The sequence below is a fragment of the Hyla sarda genome, chromosome 4 (genome assembly GCF_029499605.1).
Source record: "Hyla sarda isolate aHylSar1 chromosome 4, aHylSar1.hap1, whole genome shotgun sequence".
Classification (NCBI taxonomy): domain Eukaryota; kingdom Metazoa; phylum Chordata; class Amphibia; order Anura; family Hylidae; genus Hyla; species Hyla sarda.
The window spans coordinates 301179678-301199295 of NC_079192.1; the positions used below are offsets into that span (position 1 = coordinate 301179678).

Consider the following 19618-nt stretch of genomic DNA (forward strand, 5'->3'; position numbering starts at 1 on the left):
ATTTCATCAGCCCCCTGTAGCATTTCAGAGGTTTTTGGGACTGAACAGGATTTTGTGGGACCCACTTTATGTTCTGTGACCACCTGCTTCTGGGTCCCATTGCAGGGCTCTACTGGGTAGCCAATGTTGTGAACATGCCAGTGCATGGCTCCTACTTCTGCTATACACACTGACAGGACCTGCAAATCATTTTCGCTATGGGATTGTTAGCCGGGATCTGCTGTGAGCTGGGCTGCCTCTTGGGGGTTGAAACAACACGGGGGATCTAAAGAGAAAATAATTGTGTAGGTACTATTACCCTTATTATTCCCTACACTTGCAGGACATACATTACATATCATCCTGCTCCCTGAGACTCACATAGATGGCTCCAGCATGACCCTTATGTAAATCACTGCCCCTCACTGCAGCATCTGCACAGGGTATTGTAATAAAGTTTACGCCTATCTGACAGATCCACCGACAGTCAGAGGGGGTACAAAAACCTTCATATCTCAGGAATGGATAGGGGAATTAATCAAATAAAAACACCCATAAGAACCAAGGCACCCTAAGCTTCCAGGAGGCTTTGAAAAGTCAATGTTAGAGGAGGCCACAGGTACTCTTTAAGGCTTTTTCTTTATTACTATAGAAATAAAATAGAAATCCTTTTTATTTTGTGCGTTAAATCACATGTGCATGAATGGTTATTAACACATTACACAGATAAGTCTATTTGCTCATTTATATGAGTTAAATGACTTTTCCGTTGTTCAAATCAGTTGTCATTTTACACTATGTAATTGCAAACAGCTGCAAAAACAAGAATTGACTTAGCAATTCCGGATAAGTTTGAATGTGTCTATCTTACTGTGCCTATAATTGCCACGATATGATAAAAAAATAAATCAGGTTTTCTGATTTGTTCTTCTTTCTATGCATTTATTTGTTTATTTGGCTGTCCATGGGTTACAAACATTTAATAATGTGATTAAGCATCTTAAATAGTGGCTAAGACTGTGTGTAAAATATTTTACCCCTAATAATAGTCATTTGATGACTGGTCACGACGTATTGTGTATGTTCATTCTGCATTTAATTGCCTCTACTTCTTCCTTGCACCTTAGGTCTTTTTTGGTCTGCACTGCTTACTCTTATCTTGCTCCAGATATACTTGTTCAAGATTTCTTGATAACCGCACCACAACACTAGGGTACCCCACATGGCAACCTACCGGACTCTTTACAATGTGTGCCTCAAGAGAATTATTGCCATATACCAGAGAATAGGGTGGCCTAGTGGGAGCCCTTATGCATTACCTTTAAGCTGCTACATGTATATATTGTGTATGTTTGTGTGGATGTGTTTTATTGTGCATGTGTATACAGTATGTGTAGCATAAACAGTGCATGGTATATGTGACTGTGTGTGTAGTATGTTTAATCTTTAGACAGATAGGTGGTGCATAAAAAATTCCAAAAACTAAGGTGCAGTGAATGCAGTACATTTTATATCTGGCTGATCGATAAATGCTTAAAAACATCCAAGTGCCCCGATATAAAAATAATCAGAATGACTTACCAGTGTAAATCTCACATCCTACTTTTTTAGACTTGGACTCAGTCTGCAATGTTTTGCATTCTCAGATCACAGTGCAGAAGTGGATGTGATATGTACATAGTGATTTTAGAACCATGTTCAATGACAAATAAAACAATCCCTAGAGATCTGGGATTGGTTTCTGGTAAATAGCCTTGAGAAAGGCAGAAGTTCCTGCTCCTGGACACTGAACAAGAAGGCATACACTGCATGCAGAGCACCCAGCCCAGCGAATTAAAGCAATCCTTAAATGCAGACTGGGGAAGCGGATGGCATTGCACTGAGCTCTCCGGCCAGTAGATCTCTCTGCCGGCCTCAGTGCTATGCCGCCCGCTTCCCAGGCCTGTAATTAACGATCGCAGTAGGTCTCAGGACTGACACCCACTGCGATCAAAACCACTTTTAACATGTCTCATTGACTTGTCAAAAGTTGTTTTAATTTCAGTAGCCCTAACTGCTTGCTGGGCTGAGCTCTTCCCAGCAAGTAGTTAAAGCATGAGCTGTGCTCGCAGCTGTCTAGCTGCAGGCACAGCTCAGATCCAGCAACATTGCCAGGCTCGGCTCAGTTCGAAAGTACTGCCAGTGGGGGACTCGGCACGCTCAACTCTAGTGGTAAGGAACGTAGTTTTGTTGCCCAGTATACTAAGCAGTGGCTACTATCTTTTAACTGGAGTCCCTGCTTCTATATGCATCACATATTAAATCTGAAGCAAAACCTATGGTTGATTTCAACAAATTCTCCTGAAACAAATTTCAGGAAATTAGATTTTCTCTAATAATAATAATGATAATAATAATATTTTTTTTTTTTAAATGCACACGTTAGACTTTTTGCAAACACAAAACTTTGTGTACATGACATTGCATGTACACATGTATGACTTTCTCACAATATATGGCCATGGAGCCAAGGTACTATGTGCAGTGACGAAGAGGTTCATTATGAGGTGATGTTTCTTCACCCAACAGCCACGCGCAGCTTTAGGATGTTATACCATTACACTGCATGGTTCTTCAGCTTTTGAAGTGATCTCAAGCCTTCCTGCTATTCACCCTGGGAATCCACTCATCATCAGATCTGTGACTGCAATCATGTGGCTGTAAATAGTCACTTTGTTCAATGTCAGCTGTGGTTTAAAAGTCAATTAGGTACCTCAGCCACACACCCCGTGCGCATCCGTGTATACAAAAAAATTGCAGCAGAGTGAAGATACATATGTGTGTTCAGCACTGAGTAAACATTTGTGTCAGTGCCACCACAAAAAGATAATTCCTGTACGGTCAGCCGTCTGTGCATGGGATCCGATGTTTCCAATAGCAAAGGTTTAAATTCAGCTCCTTAGTATACCAGATGCTCAGCTCCTGCTGCTTTCCTATCTGTACCTGTGTGCTATTTGCAGCCCAATACTCTGGGTTTATTTATAGTACCAGGACTGTGCTGAAACCTCATCTGTTTGCATTTTTTTTCTGTACTTTCTGCTGTCTGAGTGACCGTGGAAAGGATGAATGGTAAAAGCTCAGGGACACAATCAGACTGAAATATTGGAAGTGCCTGGCCTCAATTTTTGACCATTCCACTAAAGTCAGATGCAAGATGCTATCTACATGTGTTCTCTGTAACGGAGAAGTTTTACTGGCTTGTCCTGTCTCGCTGGCTACAAACAATATAACAACCTCTATTATATAGACGTTTTATGTTAGTAAGTGAGATTGGAACAGGGAACGAACAGATAAAAGTGGAACAGTGTCATTAGATGTACTTAGTTTTCAGTGGGTCAAAGGAGAAGATAACTACGACTACAGAAACGGTATGTGGCAAAACTTCTGTTCTTCTACTTTAAAATAGAATGGAACCTTTACCTTAGTATGAACTGAAAGAGAACTGGTCACCTGTTTTATGTTGCCCAAACCATGGGCAGCATGAAACAGCAGCAGTGAACAGGGTCACGGAACATTATGATATGCAGTGAAATGCACAAGTGTTTCAGAGAAATCATAGTTTAAGGGGTACTCCACTGGAATATATATATATATATATATATATATATATATATATATATATATTTTTTTTTTTTTTTTTTATCAATTGGTGGCAGAAAGTTAAACAGATTTGTAAATTACTTCTATTAAAAAATCTTAATCCTTCCAGTATGTATCAGCTGTCGTTATGGTCCACAGGAAGTTCTTTTCTTTCTGCCTGACCACAGTGCTCTCTGCTGACACCTCTGTCCATGTCAGGAACTGTCCAGAGAAGGATATGTTTTATATGGGGATTTGCTCCTGCTCTGGACAGTTACTAAAATGGACAGAGGTGTCAGCAGAGAGCACTGTGGTCAGACAGAAAGGAAATTCAAAAGGAAAAGAACTTCCTGTGGATCATATAGCAGCTGATAAGTACTGGAAGGATTACGATTTTTTAATACAAGTAATTTACAAATCTGTTTAACTTTCTGCCACCAGTTGATTAAAAAAAAAATGTTTTCCAGTGGAGTACCCCTTTAAGCCTAATTTAAGTGACGTCTCTGCCTATCTATGTATAGAGAGAGATGCATCACCCAAAGCCAGCAGGGTCAGAGACTGCCCCCTGACTACTAAGTTGTTTTCTGGCGTGTTTTTGAAACTATGATTTCTTTGTAAGGACAAATACTTTTTGTGTAAATTTAAGTGTTCCATGACTCACGGCACCTGTTTCATGTTGTGAATGGTTTTGACAGCATTAGATAGGTGATAGGTTCCCTATAAAGGAGATCTGCAGTGGTATATAACTTATCCCCTATCTGCAGGATAGGGGTTCCGTCTCTGATCGTGCGGGGTCTGAACACTGGATCTGCCCTTCCATGTATCTCTATGGGAGAGGCGGAGATGCAGTGTTCGTGCATGCCTGCCTCTTCCATAGAGCTGTATGGGGGGTGGTGTCGTCGACCTCAGTGAGGTCGACGACATGCGTATTAGCCGTGCAGAGCAACGGCAATGCCAGGTCCCCGTACGGGAGATCATTGGGGGGTCTCAGCGGTTGGACCCCCGTGATCAGACACTTATCCTCTATCCTGCGGATACGGGATAAGTGTCTAACACTGCAGTACTCCTTTAAGTATGTAGTATTTTAGGTAAACTGATCAAAACAGTGTAGTTAATATTATTATGCAATTGTAATATTGCAGCTATGGGAAAAAGCTTTCCACGCATAGGGCTTCACACAGAATGGACTTTATGATGCAATGTATTGATTCAAGTATGTTACACAGTAGAAACTTTTTTTTCTTATTCCTCTAATGAAACATCAGAACTGTTGTTACATTAGCCCATTAGCAACTTTGTCATCAAAATCTCTGCTCTTTCAAGCATGCCTTAACATACTGTATAGAACTGCCAGAGCAAGCATAGTGACCATCACATTGGCAAACAGGTACACACCATAATGGGGGCATATTGAAATGTGCAAGTTATACATTCATGTGATTGCTGAAGTATATTCATTTTAGTGTTTTTTCTTTTGAAATGGACCTATCAATGCTGTTTGTTTATTGTGTTTTTACAAGCCAATCTCAGCCTGATGTCATTTGGGTGCCACCCCTTGAGATTTTAAAAGACTTGGACTTCCTGTTTGTATTCATTGCCATTTTTACACATATGAAGAAGGGGCATTTTATGCCCAGAAACACGTTATGTTGTATGGCCACTAATGGTTATTATTTATAAATACTGTTTGGTGTGAAACTACCCTTCAACACCATGCTTTATTGTGCTAAGTGGTTTGTGCCCTATGAATCCGGGATTTTTTCTACATTGCATTCCTGCTATCTCTAGCATCACTAAGGCAGACAAGGTGCCAAGGGTTTTTACAAAAACACTCTGTACTCTGTAGCATCAACCAGGTAACATGCATGAGCAACACCTCTATGGAGAGGTCTAGGTTATTTTGGACAAGGCAAAACCTTTAAAATATAAGGCTTTAATAGGTACACATTCAGTACTTGCTTGCACAAAAAATGAAGAAAAGACATGCATAGATTGCGCAAAATAGTTATTCAAAGGAAATAGATTAAAAGTCCAATGCTTAGTAGTGTTGAGCGGCATAGGCCATATTCGAATTTGCGAATATGCGCGAATATATGGCCGAATATTCTTAATATATTCACGAATATTCGCATATTCGTAATATTCTCGTTTTATTTTCGCATATGCGGAAATTCGCGTATGCGAATATTTACATATGCAGAAATTAGCATATACAAAAATTAGCATAAGCGAAAATTCGCAAATGCGAAAATTAGCATATGCAAATTTTCGTATATGCGAAAATTCGCACACCAGTATCACACAGTAGTATTGGAGCCTTCTTTACACCACACACGCTGGAAGCAGAGAGGGATGATCACTGTGATGTGTACTGTGAAAAAAAAAAAAAAAAAAAAAAACTAATATTCATAATTACGAATATATAGTGCTATATTCGCGAATATTCGCGAATTTGCGAATATGCGATATTCGCGAATAAAATTCGAATTGCAAATATTCGCGAGCAACACTAATGCTTAGTTGTATTTTTGTAGATTAGTGTGTCTCTCCCAGAGACATGGGCAAAATATGTACATATGTACAACATCCAATTCCATCAGGTCCCAAACTGGTGTCAGCAAAGTGACAATAGGCCAGAATTTTTTTTATTAGCATAGATTATGACATTTTAGAAAACATAACTCCCGCCATACAGTTACATCAATCAGAATACATTCATGTGCCTTATTATATCCAGATGGAGATGTGATGGGTCTATACTTAAAGGGGTTGTCCGGTAAAAAACTTTTTTCTAGTAATGTGCCCAGCCTGGCAAATTAAATATTAAAGACTCTAATTTACCTTCCTCTGCTCTTTAGCAACTCCAGTATTATGGATATCTGTCTATGGACAGGACACTGGTTTCCTTGAAGCTGCAGAGCATAGCATCTGCTGTTACGGAACTAAAAGTGCCACTCGCCAATCACTGGCTGAGGCAGGACACCACTGTGCCACTGATTGGCTGAGCGGTGCTGTGTTGTCACGTCTACAACTCTGGCAAGCTCCAGGAAGCAGACTTTCAGCAGAGACAAGGTGTCTGGATATTGGAGACTATGAGGGAGAGGAGGAAGGTGAGTTAAAGTTTTTATTGTTTTATTAGGCAGACTGAGGATTCTAGAAAAATATTTTTATCACATAACCCCTTAGAATGTCAGGAAATACTACTGCTTGATCTACAGATAAAACCTGTACAGCAAGGCTCGGGTAATTACTTAAATGTGTACTCTCATTAAAAATCATTTTTGCTATTGCACTCCTTAAGGTAAATAAAAAATATTTCTAATATACTTTGTTTAAAAAAAAAAATGGTTTTCTATGTCTTATTTGTGCTTAAAAAAGCTCAAGAGCACATTTTCCCCCATCTCATACACAGACTTTGGACCGAAGCCCAAACACAGCAAGTGCAACCTGGAGTGCTGAGGGGGGGGTGTCCAACCAACAGCATATGGCAGTTAAGTGTGAAAGGAGCTATGATTGGATGAGGCTGGACACCCCCCCCCCCCCCTCAGCACTCCAGGCTGCACTTTCTGTGTTTGGACTTCGGTCTGTGTATAAGATGGGGGAAAATGTGCTCTTGAGCTTTTTTAAGCACAAATAAGAAAACTTAATTTTGTTTTTTAAACAAACTATGTTAGAAATATTTCTTATTTACCATAAGGAGTGCAATAGCAAAAAATAGTTTTAATGAGAGTTGCCCTTTAAATGCAAATTCTATGAGGAATTCTTGAATTAAAAAATAAATAAATAAAATAAAACAAGTTTCAAACACCCAGTAAATAGGACCTTGTGGGACATGGGACCAAATTTAAGCACACAAATAACAAAGAAAAAATAACCCTCAGTTGTCATCGGCATTGTATTGTTCACAGTCAGGTCTATATTGGTGTATGAAGAGACGACACAGGAGACAGTTTACATGTTTCGGACACATGAGAAGGACGTGTATTTTTCAAGTTCATATGGTGTCCAGCATTATTTAAAAAACATGACATCCCTAAATTTCACTGCAACATTCCTTGGCAGCAAAAATCTTGTAACCAATATAAGATCACTGGTTAGGACACATTAGCGCTGTTCTTATAGCCATGTCTGAAGTGAAATTTTATGGACACGTTTATCAATAAACACAGCAGGTCTATTCTTAGGGGCTTCTATACGGTATTATGCGAACATGGGTGAGCCATACAAAATGAATAACGTTCTGGAGGATAAGAGGGGGTTGATGAGTGTCAAAGATGGGGAAGATTCTTTGAATATCTCGGTAGTATTCTGATTCAGTTGTACGCTAATCAACAGGTGAGATGTTGTGAGAAATAAATTGTCTGCATGATTTCTCTTGTTGCCTGGCTAATCCTGTCAGTATTTTTGCCGAGCTCTTAATGAACTGCTTTACATGCTTTCACTTCCTCCTGGACAGGCTCCAGCTGCCCGTACTACCACAGAACATCTCCGCAGCATTCCCTCTGAAATCGTGCTTCATCTCTACTGACATGCCGTGGAGGCTTACACCAAAGTGCTGGCTAAATTAGCAATTTCTAATTATATTTCTATAATCCAGGATTATTTGTATTCATTGTTCTGCGCAGGAAAGAAAGATTAGGTGCAATTTTCACTTAACAGGAAATTGAATTATTCAATGATTTTAATACCAAGGAAAACCGGTTAGGCTTGTTTACAGAAAAGAAAAAAAAAAAGACATTGTTTAATTAAAAAAATAAATAAATAAAATCTGCCAAATCTGCCTTTATATGGTTATGTCAATTCCACTTAAATAATGTATTGTTATGGGCAATTTATTCAGATTGAATTGACGGATTAATCAGATTAGACAGACAGCTGGACAGGCAGACAGATCGGGATTGATTTTGGAGTTAGTCACTTGCCACTAAGAGTTTCTAATGAATTGATTTGCAAAATTACAAATATTATAATATAATAAAAAGTTGAGAAGCTCAAAGGCGTACTCCACCCCTAGCCATCTTATCCCCTATCCAAAGGGTGTCACGAGGGGGCAGGGCTGTGATGTCACAATCCTCTGGTCCCTGCACCGCCAGTTATTAGGCATGTAGCGAAGCTTGCTCTGTGTTCCAGATGACGGGGGGTGATGCAGGAGAGATCGCAGGGGGTTCCCAGTGGCAGGACCCCCGCAAAAAGACATCTTATCCCCTATCCTTTGGATGTCTATGGGGCAGAGTACCCCTTTAAGGGACCCCAGTTCACTGCCGGATAGCCATAAGATAGATAGACAATAGATAGATAAAGCAAAAAAATCTTACAGCACTTAGTTTTTAAAACTAAAGAACAGTGATCTTTCTCAAGAAACATGTTTGCATGCCTAGGGGGTAGTTAAACCCGTATATGACAATGACATGATGAAACATGGATGTGTAAGGACTTTTTTACACATGTTAGGGACGTGTAAAAAATATTCTACTGCTCCCATCCCCCTCAGCTGCTGTTCCTGATTCCTGTGATGAGTTGTTTAAGCAGGAACTGCCCACTCAAGCGGGATAATGCTGTGACTAGTGAGGACAACTTGTCACAGGAACCTGAAAGTTGTGGGGATAAGAAAGTGTCAGAAGGGCAGTTACTGCAGAACAGGGCAGGTATGACTTATTTTTTAATTCTTGTTGTGCCTCCAGACACATTAAACATTTTTTTATGTCTTTGGATAACCCCTAATAAGACTAATAAGACTAATTTACAAATTTTATAGAAATAAAAATTGGTACAGTGATAGGGGAAAAGAAACAGATAGGGGGAGATTTATCAAAACCTGTCCAGAGGGAAAGTTGCTGAGTTGCCCATAGCAACCAATCAGATAGCTTCTTTCATTTTTCAGAGGCCTTTTCAGGAATGAAAGACGGAATCTGATTGGTTGCTATGGGCAACTCAGCAACTATTCAACTATTCCTCTGGACAGGTTTTGAGTGTAAATGAACAGGGAAATTAATTTAAGACATAATATACATGTGAACCTGCAAATACCCAAGTAGTAAAAAAACAAATATAAGATAATGACTAATTATTGAGACAGGATATACAGAATTTACATATCAAAAGGCAAAGACCACTCACCACATTCATTAAATTGCAGCCGTACCACAAGTAAAGGAATCCAACACATGTAACTGGCTTTGCTGTTTTGTTCCTTTTCTTATGTATACACTGCACATGCTTTCTCAATAATTGATCATTATCATATATGTTATTTCTTTTTTTCACTACCTGGGTTACAGCTGACTGCAGCAGTTAGTAACCAGCATCAGAGCAATTTCTAATGCCAGGTATTTACCGTATTTATCGGGGTATACCACGCACCGGCCTATAACACGCACCCTCATTTTACCAAGGATATTTGGGTAAAAAAAGTTTTTTACCCAAATATCCATGAAAAAATGAGGGTGCATGTGTGCGCGTGTATACCCCGATATACCCCCAGGAAAGGCAGAGGGAGAGAGGCCGTCGCTGCCCGCTTCTCTCCCCCTGCCTTTCCTGGGGTCTAGAGCGCTGCTGTCGGCCCTTTTCACCCCCTGGTTATCGGCGCCGCTGCCCGTTCTGTCCCCCTGATTATCGGTGCCGGCGCCGATAGCCAGGGGGAGAGAAGCGGCGCCGACAGCCAGGGGGAGAGAAGGGGCAGCGGCACCCATTGCCGGCGCCGCTGCCCCGTTGCCTCCCCCCATCCCCGGTGGCATAATTACCTGAGTCCGGTCCGCGCTGCTCCAGGCCTCCATCGTGCGTCCCCAGCGTTGCTGCTATGCACGGCGCGGCGCTCTGACGTCATGCGCCGCGCCGTTCAGTGCATAGCAATGACGCCGGGGACGCACGACGGAGGCCTGGAGCAGCGCGGACCGGACTCAGGTAATTATGCCACCGGGGATGGGGGGAGGCAACGGGGCAGCGGCGCCGGCAATGGGTGCCGCTGCCCCTTCTCTTCCCCTGGCTATCGGCGCCGGCACCGATAGTCAGGGGGACAGAACGGGCAGCGGCGCCGATAACCAGGGGGTGGAAAGGGCCGACAGCAGCGCTCTAGACCCCAGGAAAGGCAGGGGGAGAGAAGCGGGCAGCGACGGCCTCTCTCCCCCTGCCTTTCCTGGGGGTGTATCAGCGTATAACACGCACACAGACTTTAGGCTAAAAATTTTAGCCTAAAAAGTGCGTGTTATACGCCGATAAATACTGTAACCATCTAGGTGCTACTATTTTTGTTGAGTGGTATCTCAATAGTTAGAGGTGATATCAATGGACTGTTTGGGGTCTTAATAGCTTCCCTATGACACAATCACTGAGAGCCAATCAGATGTCATGGCAGCCCAAGGCCCTCTGAAGGTGGTTGCCATGATAGATGTACTATGGAAACCTGCCACACTGAAAAAACTATGTAAAAAAAAAATCTATCAAAATTTGTTTAGAGAATTACTGTATTTCCCCGAAAATAGTACCTACCCTAAAAATAGGCCCTAGCTGGATTATTGGGGTGGGCTGCAATATAAGCCCTACCCCGATAATAAGACCTAGACCAGTGGTCTCCAACCTGCAGACCTCTGGATGTTGCAAATGTTTGCAACATCTGGAGGTCCGCAGGTTGAACAATGCCCGGGCTGCAAATATTAAAAAGCAATCTTTAACTTACCTTCGTCCTCCATTCCCCCGTTGCTAAGGAACCAGCCTCGCTGTCCTCCGTTGTTCTCGGTCGCCGGCCGGCTTCTTACATGACAGTCGGCTCAGCCTATCATCGGCCGAGGCGGGACATCGCTGCGGCCTGTGATAGGCTGAAGGCTCTGAGACGTCACAACACCAGGAAGCAGCAAGAACAGCGAAGGGACCATGAGGCCGGTGCCTTAGCAACGGGGGAACGGAGGACGAAGGTAAGTTAAAGATTGCTTTTTAATATTTGCAGCCCGGGCACAGGAATAGATACAGCGCAGCGGCTGATAATTATTTGGCAGGGGGGGGGGAGAGAAGCTGCGCTCGCGGGTGACAAATGATCAGTACCCCGATGTGGGGATTGTGGGGTGCAGCACTGGGCTGATAAACCGGCGGGGGTGGGGGGGTTAGGGACGTTGGGGGGCATTTACACCCCCCCCCATTATCATCATGTGATATGCGCAGCTCGCGCATATCACATGATGATAATGGGGGGGGGGGTAAATACCGTGGAACCGCCATATTGTTCAATGTGCATTCCATAGATAAATAAGCCCTACCCTGAAAATTAGCCCTAGTGTGTTTTTTGGGGCTAAAATTTATATAAGACCCGGTCCCATTTTCGGAGAAACACGGTAAATACATTTATAACCATCTTAATAGTCTTCAAAATAAAGTGTTAGTGCCTTTATTCCAGAGTCTAAGTTTAGTGTAGTTTGATTTATTTTATGGAAGTGAAAGTATTCATCCCATGTCTAAATGTTATGTATGCTATCTTAAAGTAGGGACATATTGAAGTGACTAAGATGCAGATTAGACTACATGGTTTGCCATTGATATGTTTGGAAATTCTTTATCTGTATAGCTGTAGACACTAAACAATAGGATGCTTTTATATTTGCTTATAGCAAAATTGACTAACTTTTTTTTGTAGGTTACATGCTATGGGGAAGCAACAGAAACGGTGTTCAGGGATCACTATATTTCTCCAAGGTACCTGTCATATGTAGCTACCAGGTTTCAGTAAGTGCATATGTCACCCAGAGAAAGCTTGGTAAGATATGGGAAGTTCAGAAATAGTTAAAATCCTTGGCAAAACATGCAAAAGACTTTGGTAAGTTCTGTTTTAAGGCCTGAATTTTTATGGGATGAAAGGCGAGTTGGTAATGGGTTTTTCATCCCCTTCCTCACCAGTCCAGGATTTCAGTGTGGCCCAGATCAGCACAGGTGCTGAAAACAGCTAAATTTCCATCACTAATGGCAAAGTTCTTTTTTATGATGATTGGTTGCTTTCTTGGTTTAAAGCAAAATCAAGAACACAGGTGTAAAAAAACTAAACAAAACAACAAAAAAACCCTGATCAACTTCAAAATAGTTTTTTCTAAATTATAGAGGTTTTACTATTATAGTAAATTATGGCATATCACTTGCACAATGACTTGTTAAACAATGGTGAGGTGCTGGGACCCTCACCAATTCCCATTATAAAGGAGCAGCAGTACTAGTTAAGCATAGTTGCTCCTGTACAATAACTTTCCCTGCCATTGGCTGTATAGGTATTTAAAACACAGCCCCATATCAATATTCCTACAATACTTCAATAGGAAAAATGTACTCATGTTCCCTTTTTTGTTGATGCTTTCTCGCCAATAGTTGATGGCCGTGAACTAAAAACCTTCATTTGCTAACTTATTAGAATCCCCTAATAGGGTACATAAAAATGGGAATGACATTTTTTTTTCTCTATCAAACACACCTACATGAGTACTCATTGGAATTAAAGCTCTCAGGACACTCAGAAAACAAAATGGGTTTTTACTATATTTATGTGTTGAGGACTTCATTGATAGATGCAGAATTGGCAGGAAACACTCATTATCTGCCTGGGAGGCATCCAACTCCACCACTGGTTAAGGTTTTTCATATCCATGAAGTTATCTGTCTGTTTGATGCATGGTACTAGTCAATAAATATGTTAAGGTGTTTGTAGCTTTTCCCCCTGCACACTATTAAAATATGCTCCAGATTATCATAATTAGAGATGAGGGAACTTTTGAAAAATTCGATTTAGTCGATTCACCGTATTTTCCCCAAAATTTGTCTCGATCCAAATTTATTTGCGACGAATCTACTGTATATTAAAAACGTCTATTTCTGGACTACAGAGAGCCTCAATAGGGGTGTAGTACACTTTGCTTTGTTCTAACACGCATATGGAGTGTGCTGGGGTAGTGAAATAATAATGTTATTTAGTATGACATGCAGATAACAGGCATCACTTTTAGAATCACTGCCGCAGAGCGGCACAATGACAGAGCATGCAAGTGGCATCGGTATGAGGAGACCATATAGTGGCTGAATGACACAGCATGGAGGTGTTGGCAGCATGATGAGACCATATAGTGGCTTAATGACACAGCATGGAGGTGTTGGCAGCATGATGAGACCATATAGTGGCTTAATGACACAGCATGGAGGTGTTGGCAGCATCAGGATACCATATAGTGACTAAATGACACAGTATGGAGATGTTGGCAGCATATGGTGACCATATAGTAGCTGAATGACACAGCGTGGAGGTGTTTTCAGCATAAGGACACCATATAGTGGCTGAATGACACAGCTGGAGGTATTGGCAGCATCAGGAGACAATATAGTGGCTGAATGACACAGCTTGAATGTGGCTGAAGCAAAATGGAGACCATATAGTGGCTAAATGACATAGTGCAGAGGTGTTGGCAGCATGTGGAGACCATATAGTGGCTGAATGAAACAGCTTGGATGTGGCTAAGCATGAGGAGATAATATAGTGGCTGAATGACACAGCTTGGAGGTGTTGGCAGCATGAGGAGACAATATAGTTGCTGAATGACACAGCCTGGAGCTGGCAGCAGCATGAGTAGACACTAGGGCTTCACAATCCTAAGATTAAAAGATTCATTTTGAACCTTAAATGTAAGATTTTTGGTAGCTAGTGCTGCCATAAAAATGTTTAAGCCCAGGCCCAGTAGCATCAGTAAACCATATATTGGCTGAATGACACAGCCTGGAGGTGGCTGAAGCATGAGGAGACCATATAGTGACTGAATGACACAGCCTGGAGTTGGCTGAAGCATAAGGAGACCATATAGTGACTGAATGACACAGCGTGGAGGTGTTGGCAGCATGAGGAGACATACAATGGCCTAATGGCACAGCTTGGATATGGCTGAAGTATGAGGAGACCATATAGTGGCTGAATGACACAGCTTGATTGTGGCTGAAGCATGAGGAGACCATAAAGTGGCTGAATGACAAAGCCTGGAGTTGGCAGAAGGAGGAGACAATAGGGCCTCACCATCCCTAAGATTAAAAGATTAATTTTGAAATTTAAATTGAAGATGTATGGTAGCTAGTGCTACCATATACCTTTTAAGGTAATGTCCCAGGCCCAGCAGCATCACTAAACCATATAGTTGCTAAATGACACAGCCTAGAGCTGACAACAGCATGAGTAGACACTAGGGCTTCACAATCCCTAAGATTAAAAGCAGAATTTTGAAATGTAAATTAAAGATTTATGGTAGCTAGTGCTACCATACATTTTTTTAGGCCCAGGCCCAGCAGCATAAGTAAACCATATATTGGCTGAATGACATAGCCTAGAGGTGGCTGAATCATAAGGAGACCATATAGTGGCTGAATGGCACAGCCTGGGGTTGGCGGCAGATGAGGAGACAATAGGGCCTCACAATCTCTAAGAATAAAAGATGAATTTTGAAATTTCTATTGAAGATGTATAATACCTAATGCTACCATAAACATATACAGGTAATTTCCTAGGCCCAGCAGCATCACTAAAGCATGAAGTTGCTGAATGACACAGACTGGAGCTGGCTGAAGCATCATTATACCATATATTGGATGAATGTGCCATAGCCTGGAGGTGGCTAAAGCATTAGTTAAACATATATTGGATGAATGGCACAATCTGGAAGTGGCTGAGGCATCTGTAAAGCATATATTGATTTAATGGCACAGCCTGGAGGTGGCTGAAGCATCTGTAAACCATATATTGGATGAATGACACAGCCTGGAAGTGGCTGAATCATGAAGAGACTATATAGTGGCTGAATGGCACAACCTGGAGTTGGCTGAAGCATGAGGATACCATAAAGTGGTTCAATGAGACAGCCTGGAGGTGGCAGCAGCAGCATTAGGAGTCCTGAAAGTGACCCTAATTCAGAGGAATTTCTTAAACTGGGGACCAGCACCTTAATTATGTTTTGCAGTATCCATAGCAGCACAATGAGAGAGCCCGTAATCTGAGTACAACACCAGCCGGCGAGTACTTTTGCCTGGACTTTCACAGTATGTAGGCCCTTGACAAATTAACAGGTCCAAAATAGTACACAACTTAGATGTAGGTATGTGGTATCAGGTATGCACTTATGAGGGCAGAAACATGCAGTACAGTACACTTAAAAAAAACTTATTTTAGTAAAACACCAGCCGGTTAGTACTTTTTCTTGGACTTTCACAGTATATAGGCCCTTGACAGATTAACAGGTAAAAAGTAGTACACTACTTAGAGATGTAGGTATGTGGTATGCACTTATGAGGGCAGAAAGATGCGCTACAGTACACTTAAAAATACGTATTTTTGTAAAACACCAGCTGGTGATTACTTTTCCCCAGACTTTCACAGTATCTAGGCCCTTGATATATTAACAGGTCCAAAATTGTACACTACTTAGATGTAGGTATGTGGTATTGATAGACCCACCGCAGATGACAGGTACCCAGGAGGTAGTAGATCCATAATGCCACGGTGGTCTGGAGCAGGAGATGTAGTAGATCCACTGGTCCTGTGAGGCAGATGACGCGGGCCGTGCCAGGAACAGAGTCTATGGTGCAGCTGGTTTTCATAAAAGCCTGCTGCAAAGCGGGATGGACTTCCTGTGGCAGGCGGCACCCAGGTTGCTACCCTTGGCTCGACCACACAGGCGGCTGAGGTGAAGCGTGGCACAGAAAAAATAGACAGGACATAGTCAGGCTGGCAAGAGGTCAGCCGGCACAGGAGCGTAGTCAGTAGGGAAGCAGAAGGTCAATTGGCAGGCGGCTAGGAACACGGTCAGGTCACGGAATGCAAGGACTGGTACACGGCAAGGAACACTAAAAACTGCTTTCTCTAAGGCGCTAAGGCAAACAAAGATCCGGCAGAGAGTGAGGGGAGGTGCAGAAACTTCTAATGAATGTGCAGGTGTAAATATAATTACGGGCGCACCTAGTCCTTTAAATCTGAGAGCTCTGGCACGCATGCGGGCGCGTCCAGCAGTGCGAATCCCAGCCCCACCGGCCAGAGAAGGAGGGGGGCAGTGCGCTCACAGCTGTAATGTGCCGCCGGAGCGCAAGATGTCACAGGTATGCACTTATGAGGGCAGAAGAATTTGGTAAAGTACGCTTAAAAAAACATATTTTATTAAAACACTAGCCGGTGATTACTTTTGCCTGGACTTTCACAGTATCTAGGCCCTTGACAGATTAACAGGTACAAAATAGTACACTACTTAGATGTACGTATGTGGTATGCACTTATGAGGGCAGAAGAATGTGGTACAGCATGCTTAAAAATTTTTTATTTTTGCACAACACCAGCAGTACACAACAGTGCTGCAGCACAAAAAAGCTGTGTACTTGTACTCTGTCAAAGACTATTAGGAATGGACTGCTGGATATTATACCGTCTACAGACTAGTATAACCAGCAGATGATTTGTTGTGGAACAAAGACACAGAATTGCGTTGAAAAATTATCCCTGCCTCCTCTTCTAAGGTTTAAGAAGTTGAGGCAGCTTGTTGAAATGTATGAGGCAACAGACAGCTATCTTACCCTCTCTGTAATACAATGCTGAAGAAAGTGACTGCGAGGTTAAAGGGTAGCTCCCACCATCACTTTTTTTTTCTGTCCCTGCCTATTACCCATCTATCCCTAACCCCCTCCCTGCCTTTAATTTTTTTTTTACATATCATAAATGCCTTTTTGTCTGCCTGGTAGTGTGCTCACTACTAGGCAGACTTCCCCAGCAGACACCACGTCACTGATGCCTGCTGGGGCCGACACTTCCACCCGTATTTCACCTATACAGGCTGCCTCCAGCTGTTTCCCCACTACAACTCCCAGCTTGCCCTGACATCTATTGGCTGTCAGGGCATGCTGGGAGTTGTAGTCGGGAAACAACTGGAGGCATACTGTATAGGTGAACACCGTGATGGCCGCACATCCTGCTCCCTGCTGGTCAGCCCGCAACCCCCGCCCTGCCCCCGGCCCCGTCGCACCGCTCAACTCCCTCCCCACCCCCTTAGTTCACCTATTCAGTGTCCCTCCAGCTGTTTCCCCACTACAACTCCCAGCTTGCCCTGACATCTATTGGCTGTCAGGGCATGCTGGGAGTTGTAGTGGGGAAACAAATGGAGGCATACTGTATAGCCCGCAACCCCCCTGGCCCCGCTGCGCCGCTCAACCCACTAACCCACCTCTCCCCTCGCAAAAGCATAAGCATTGAGAACAGTCACACCTGTCGCCGGGAGACGGGGCCGGTGTGCGAGGCCAGGGAGTCTGCGCGCGTCCTCTTCCTTCAAAGCGCTCGCTCCCGCCTGTCAATCAGAGCGAGCACCGCAGTGAATGAATTCCGACTCGTTGCGAGTCGAAATTCATTAGTGACGTCACTGCCGAATGCATTCGGCCACTAGGAGGGCGACCCCTAGTGGCCGAATTTAAAAGTGATTTTAAACTGTTTTAAAATCACTTTTTTTAATTAAAGTATATTGCCACATAATTTTTTCAAACGACCAGAACTTCATTTTATTTCATGGAGTTGTATAATTGTGCTGGAACTGTTGTTTGATCACATTGGTTTGGAGAGGTATACATTCAGAACAACAATACAAGTTCATAATAATTTATGTGGAAAACAACAAACAAATATTAATTTTGAATAATTATAATAATATCTTTTAGGCTGGCTTCACATCATGTATCTGTGCAGGAACAGGTACTGACAGATACGGAGCCATTAACTATTATGGGGCTGCGGACCCGATGGTAGTCTGCTAGTGACTACGATCTGGTCATTTTCTCAGCATGTCAGATTTTGACTTGGACTGAAAATCGTGGCAGACCACGATTTTCAGTCCAAGTAAAAAATCTGACATGCTGAGAAAAGAACCAGATCGTAGTCACTAGCAGACTACGATGGGGTCCGCAGCCCCATAATAGTTATTGGCTCCGTATCTGTCACTACCTGTCCCTGCACATATACAATTTCAGGCCATTTGAGCTTCCAAAATCGTATCTATGCATCGTAAGGTCAAATCGTGGTGTGAAGCCAGCCTTAGTGAACACAACTGTATGTAACCTATAATAGCAGATAAACCAACATGGCTAGCTTTGCCTCCAAATGGGCACTATTCAAATACAGCAAAAAAAAGTTGAATGTACTTTATAACTATTCACAGCCTGTTTTCTGTATATACTTAAAGCAGTACTGTCATGAAAAAAAGTTTCATTATGTCAAATATTGCTGTTCACGCTGGTTCTCACTCCTGAGACGTACTGCAATGGTTAGATAGAAGCCGGAAAGCAGGTGGCATTGCCCAGCACTCCCTGGCTGGCTGTCAGATCCGACCTTTTCTCTGTACTAAAGTCTATGCAGAGAAAAGGTCAGATCTCCTGGCCAGCTACGGAGTGGAGTACAATGTTGCCAACTTCCCTAGCTTACAGTGGGATTAATAACTTTTTGTATGTCTGAGCTGTCAAGTCAAAAGTAGTTTTTTTTTATGACAGTAACACTTTAAATCTACTTATTACCACTCCTATTGTTAGGTATGTCATGTCATTTTATCGTTGACTGGTAATATGGAATTTTTTAGTTTTGTTGCATTAGTTGTTGCAATAGTAGCTGATCAGGTTGTAATATAGTTTTCTACATAATGTGTAATGATTGAAAATCATGATTTTTCTATGATTAGACTAGAAGCCCAGTGGGTGGTCTCATTCAATAACTGACAGTTGTTTTCTCTATGAATATCTACACAGAGATAGCTGTCAGTCACTGAATATGACTGCCCATTTGCTTCCTAAGGCTAGAATAAGCGGAGAATACATTTTTTTTTATCAATATAAAGAAAATACTTTATTCCATGTGCTCGCAAAAGAAGATACAAAGGTGTGCTAATTAAAATGTAAAAATATTTTATCTCAAACATGTATAATATAGCTTGTGAAACATGCTGTACAACCTAGGTCAGGCCAGTAATGGCTTCTTCTGAGGCCTATACAGAAGTAGCAAAAAGAG

General features: G+C 42.2%; 1 long non-coding RNA gene across 4 annotated transcripts in view; it reads left to right on the forward strand.

Annotated features, from left to right (window-relative positions):
- Positions 1–19618, forward strand: part of LOC130369438 (uncharacterized) — a 175285-nt gene that overhangs the window by 96544 nt on the left and 59123 nt on the right. Inside the window, exons 1-2 of one of the 4 annotated variants that reach the window (XR_008892751.1) lie at positions 9170–9242; positions 12218–12276. The exons of 1 other annotated variant lie outside the window; for it this stretch is intronic. This is a non-coding gene — a long non-coding RNA (uncharacterized LOC130369438). Of the gene's footprint in view, positions 1–9169; positions 9243–9487; positions 9569–12217; positions 12277–19618 lie in introns of those variants that run through there. 2 more of the 4 variants (XR_008892752.1, XR_008892750.1) reach the window with 2 other exon arrangements.